Raw genomic sequence first — 5,968 nt, forward strand, 5'->3', positions numbered from 1 at the left:
CTGAAGAATCTACTATCGAGATTTGATGGAGAAAACTTACTAGATGGATTTACTGTAGAATACCTATTGCTGAGGATTTGCTGAAGAATTTATTATCGAGATTTGATGGAGATATCCTACTATCAAGATTTACTGTATAATATCTGCTGCCAAGGTTTGCTGAAGAATCTGTTGCTGATAATTGATGGAGAAATCCTACTATCAAAATTTACTGTAGAATACCTATTGTCGAGGTTTGCTGAAGAATCAATTACCGAGATTTGATGGATAAATCCTACTGCCGGGATTTACTATAGAATACCTATTTCCGAGGTTTGATGGAGAAATTATACTGCCGAGATTTATTGTAGAATACCTAATTCCTAGGTTTGCTGAAGAATTTACTGCCGAGATTTAATGGAGAAATCCTACTACCGGGATTTATTGTAGTATACCTACTACCGAGGTTCGCAGAAGAATTTGTTGCCAAGATTTTATGGAGAAACCCTAGTGCCATAATTTACTGTAGAATACCTATTACTGAGGTTTATTGAAGAATCTGTTGCCGAGATTTGATGGAGAAATCTTACTGTCAGAATTTACTGTAGAATACATACTGTCGAAGTTCGATGAAGAATCTGTTGCCGAGATTTTATAGAGAAATTCTACTTCCAGGATTTACTATAGAATACCTGCTACCGAGGTTTGATGGAGAATCTATTGTTGATATTTTCCAAGAAGACAGGTCATCATCAACCACTTATACTGATTCTTAAACTATCATTGAGGAACATGATAAGTCGTCACTGGCCACACGCACCAATTTCTAGGTGGGGGCACCTAGCGAGGAGTCCTGTTGGGATACTCCTCACTTGGGGAATTGTGATTGGCTCCACTAGGGGGAAAATTGGACCTTTGCGAGCGGTCAGTGAGTCCTGGCTTATGTTATGCATGCATGTTTTATGCTGATGTGTTTGTTAATGTATGAGATGTTTTTGGTTACTTGGTGTAACGCACCATATATGTGGATATGACATACATTGAGAATTACATGAAATGAGATGATTGATAAATGCATGTAATGGATTATTGGATGGGTCTCAATAGTTATTGTACTTTCAGGGAAAATATGACAAGCAAGGTTTTGGTTTTTGTTGGAAGGGGCCAAGCAAAGTTGGGCTTTGGGTTTTTTAGAGGTGCCGAGCGAGGTCGGGCTTTTGGATTTTGAGGTTTCGAGTGAGATCAGACTCTTTGATTGTAGATGTATGATTTGTTTTGCTTATGTTACAAGTCTTTTTTTATGATGTCAGTTTCATGCTATGAGAATATGCCAGATGAATAAGATGATATGCATGGTTTGATGTTAGAGCAATGCAAACATGGTTAATGTATGGGGATGATTTATGAAATGACTTAAGGGTTTCCAAAAGTTCCCCTGTGGCGGGTAATGGACGGAAGGATTCTTTTGCCTCAAGTTCTCTTATTAAGGAAAATATTATTAGTATGATCTTCTGGCACTCATGTTGAGCTCAACGGTTGCTAATGTATGTCAGTGTTTGATTGAGTAGCTTGAGGCATGAAGAGAACTTGCTCTCATAATTTATGCAATTTGTCGTGCCCTAATCTATTGGACCTTTGAAGAAACTTGCTTTAAAAGGAGTTTGGAAGCAGCTTTCCATAATATGACCTTGAGATGGCTTTCCCCAATATTTTAAACCTTAAAGCGGCCTGCCCCTGTATAACCAATTTTTGGAATAGTTTACCGAGCCTTAAAGTGATTTGCCTCATATTAACTGAGTCTTGAAACAATTTACCCCAAATTGATCGGTATTTGGAGGGATTTTCCACTAGTCAATAAAGTCCTTATGTGTTTTGCCCCATATTGGATCCTTTACGAATGATCAAATTCCTCATTGATTGCTCATTGTTGGAACTTCCTTGATACTAAATGTTGACTTGCAGGTAAAATTGTTCCTTCAAAATGGTAATTCTAATACAATTCTCATGCAAATTTTGAAAACAAAATTATTATTGAAATGATATTGTGGTGTACAGTACATGGATCACTGGTTAGAATACAATGTTGATTTATACATTCAAGGTGTGAAAGATAATGCGAGAGCAAGATATCAATACAGATGATTAACAAATATCTTTGGAGTCAGGTTAACACAACCTTGCTGTAACATGCTTAAAAATAAATGTTGCTTCAATTAGGTCTTTTGCGGGTTGTAATGTGGTCTGGTTCATGTTTTTTAACAAAAGGATATAAGGCTCAAAAAATTTAAATTTAACCCACCCATTCTCCTTTTGTTGATCTCCCGTCCTACGTTTAGTTAATTTGACACGCGCATTCAACTTACAAGAGGATTTTGAATGTGAAGATTTGATGGTTCGAGAATCAATGAGGTATTTTGCTTGAAGTGGCAGTCACTCACTTCTGTTTGTTTCTTTATTTATTTAAGGATTTTGGTGACCCATTTTTTGCTTTTGATTTCTTTTTTCCTTTGAATTAAATTTGTTCTTCTAATTTGACAAGGGTTATGATTGCCATGCTAATTGGTTGGTGAGGAACAACCATTGTGAAATTTTTGGATTTTCACGACTTCTTCGACACTTCATGAGGTGTAAAAGGAATAAAATATGGTTGAACCTCATATAAGATGTTTTCTCTTGAAATTTGTATGCACAGTCAAATTAACCAAAAAAACTATCCTGCCCCTAGTTAGGTTTAAGGGTTTTTTATACAGGAAGAAATACAAACTTCTAGGCTCAAAGGGGTGTACTAGGGATTAACTCCTTAACTCCTTAGTGTTTGGGAAGTGAAACGATGTCTTACATCATCAACAAGGTTTTATTCAAAAGCATGCGTTAGCAACGTCAGGTATTTTGTTTACATCATCCTCCATCCAATCTTTGCTTAAAACGTTGATAAAGGAAATTGATATTGACATTTTTTATACAAGGAGATAAAAATGAGTGAACAAAAAATGATTGATTCAATAGATGCATGCTCATTTTATTAATATTACCGTTCAAAAGAACAAGAAATTTTAAAATACAAATAAGTGCTTAACAAACAATAAAAATACAAATGAAAAATGATGAAATATCCAAATTTCATCAGTGTTAATGATAAAATTTCATACTTGATTCATGTTTGATTGGTCTTTTACCCACTTAAAGATTGGGGTTAGTATGTTTCCAAGGAAGAGAAGGTGTTTTAGGTTTCATCATTACTTCTTCTTCATCAAACTTATCTAACATTGGATTCTCGACTTTTTCTGCATCTAAAAGGTTGTCATTGATTCTTCATGTCTTTAGCTTTTTGGTTTGGAGCAGGCTCCCTTGCTGCAGTCTTTTTGCCTTCTTTGAAAATCCCTAACTTTTGCCTGGACGCTTTTTTGAGTTTTCAATCTACCAGGATGCTCTTTTTCCTAAGCCTCCCTCTCAGGTTTTCAACTTAGCCGACCTTTATTTTTTTGTATCCCTAATTTATTCCTGGACCGCTCTTTCGAATTTTGTATCCCTAATTTTTTCTCTTCTTTTTTTGTTAGGCATAATATTTTTTGACTGCGCAGGAGTTCACGAGGAGTGGAAACTCCTCTCCATCCATTGCTTCAAGAATCAAAGCTCCAGCAAAGAAGGCAATTTTCACAATGTATGGGCTTTCATAGTTTGAGGTCCGTTTCTTTGACCTTGATGAAGTTCACCCATGGTTCTCTTAGAGTCGTTTCAAGCTCCAAGTGAGTGCTAGGAAATCAACTTGTTAGTTATGGAAAAAATGTGGGATGATTATTTTTTTGTTTTTAGTTTTTGTGGAAAAGATGTGCATTCATGTTGATGAATGTAGATGCATGATTTTTTTTTTGATATGCCAAAAGATCTTTCTAAAAAGGAAATTCCATGTCATGTATAGATGCAAAAGGGATATGGGTATAATGAAATGTTATGTATGTACTTTGGGTTTATAGGCGACGTGATTTGAAACATTCTGGATATGGATTCCTTATGACAAAAAGGTCATGAGTGTTTTGTACACTATGATTCTCATAAAGGGTTGCTATACGGTTTTATAAGGTTTATAGAGTCACGGGTCCTTTTCAAATATATTGCCATTAATAATGAGTACTCGTTAAACAATAATACTCTCAGAGTCAACCAATCGAGACATACGTCAACAAGCTCAACATTACACAAGCATCGACTCCAAGGTTCTAGACGCGGTTCTCAGAGTCACATATCTTTTTTGAAAATATTGCCATCAATAATGAATACTCATTAGACAACAATACCCTCAAGAGGATCTATTTTGGGTGAGGTTTTCATGCCAACCAAGTTTGATATACGTCAAGAAAGACAACATTACGCAAAGATCAACTTAAACTTAGGTTTTCAGACTCGGATATAGAGCCTCGCTCAAAAATATGCTTAATGGAAATCAAATAGAAAATCCAAACCAACAAAATATTTGAATCATCAAAGCATTACCTAAAAATTAAAGATGTTAGAAGAAAATAAACAATGCTAACATTCATCGCAAATTTGACTAAACTAGGCTTGACTCTCAGTTAATTATCAACAGAGTTACCAACTGTCGCCACCGAAGTTGTATTTTTAAAAGGGAAACATTTACAAAACCCTTAAAGAACAAAAACATGATCGTCCAATCAAATTTTAGTTCAGGAGTCGATTATGCTCAGGAAAGGTATTGGCACCCCGCACATCTGATGCATCCAATGGGAACCGTTTATTTAGTTTTGCAAATATGAGTGTTAGCCTAAGATATTTTTGATTTCTTCTATTTATTACGATATATTTACAAAATGAAAAAAATAGTTTTTTATTAGGGTGTCTGACGAGATGTTGAATCTCGTTCCTACGTATCTCCCGGTGCGATGGAGAATTCAAAGTTATGTAGTTCTGAGTAGCAAATGTTTGTTTATTGGTTGATTTTAATGACTGATGTTTAGGTCACATTCGAACGGTTAAGCGTTGCTTTCTTGTCGCGCATGGGTGGAATGAAGTGTTTGCTTGTTTTTCGCGTCAGAATGGATAAAACACCGTTCGTTTGTGAAAAAGTTGTTTAGTCACGCTCGGGTAAAAAAATGGATTTGATGAGTTAAAATTGTTTTTAGGTGGAAGACGAGTAATCGAAACACAAGTTATACAACTAGTATCCAAATACTCAGGGGAAAGAGGGATATACATCGAACTAGTCATTTTTCGTCTGATTTTATTGCAAAAAGTATTTGATATGAATCTAATCAAAGTCCCTTGAAGAATATAAGTACTCAAAAGTCAAGCTATACAATACTATCCAAGTACTTGGGGGAAAAAAGGGGCATACGCCTAATTAATCATTTTTCATCCGATTAGGAACAAGTTATTGTGTTATTAAGTTTCGAGAGAAAGACAAGTATTCGAAAGGCAAGCCATACGGCTAGTATCCAAATTCTCGAAAAAAGAGGGATATAGGTCCAACTAGTCATTTTTCATCCGATTTTATTGCGAAAAAGGTGTGAAAGAAAGACGAGTATTCTAAAGGCAAGTTATACGACTCATGTCCAAATACTTGAGGACCATTGAGATATATATCTGGTAGATCCTTTTTCTACCAATTTTATTGTAATTTTTTTTTGGATTAAATCATGAGATGGTTTGACTATTAAAAAAGAGATTAATGATTTTAAAATTTTATTAATCAATTAATCAACTTATTTAATTAAATTAAATAATATGTTTTAGTTTAAAATAAAATAGGTTTTGATTTCAATATTTATGGTAATGATAATTAAAAAATTAATTTTACTAATTAATTAAATAATTAAAACAATTAAAAAAAACAAAAAATAAGGGGGGTGAGAAGTGAAAACAGAAAGGGTTTTGAATAAGTAAAAAAGGAGAGAGCCCAAAGCAAAACCCATTAGAAAAAAAACAAAAAAAAAGAAGTTTAAATCGTTATTGATCGTCTGATTAAGATCTGACG

Source organism: Lathyrus oleraceus, chromosome 5 (genome assembly GCF_024323335.1).
Source record: "Lathyrus oleraceus cultivar Zhongwan6 chromosome 5, CAAS_Psat_ZW6_1.0, whole genome shotgun sequence".
Classification (NCBI taxonomy): Eukaryota; Viridiplantae; Streptophyta; class Magnoliopsida; order Fabales; family Fabaceae; genus Lathyrus; species Lathyrus oleraceus.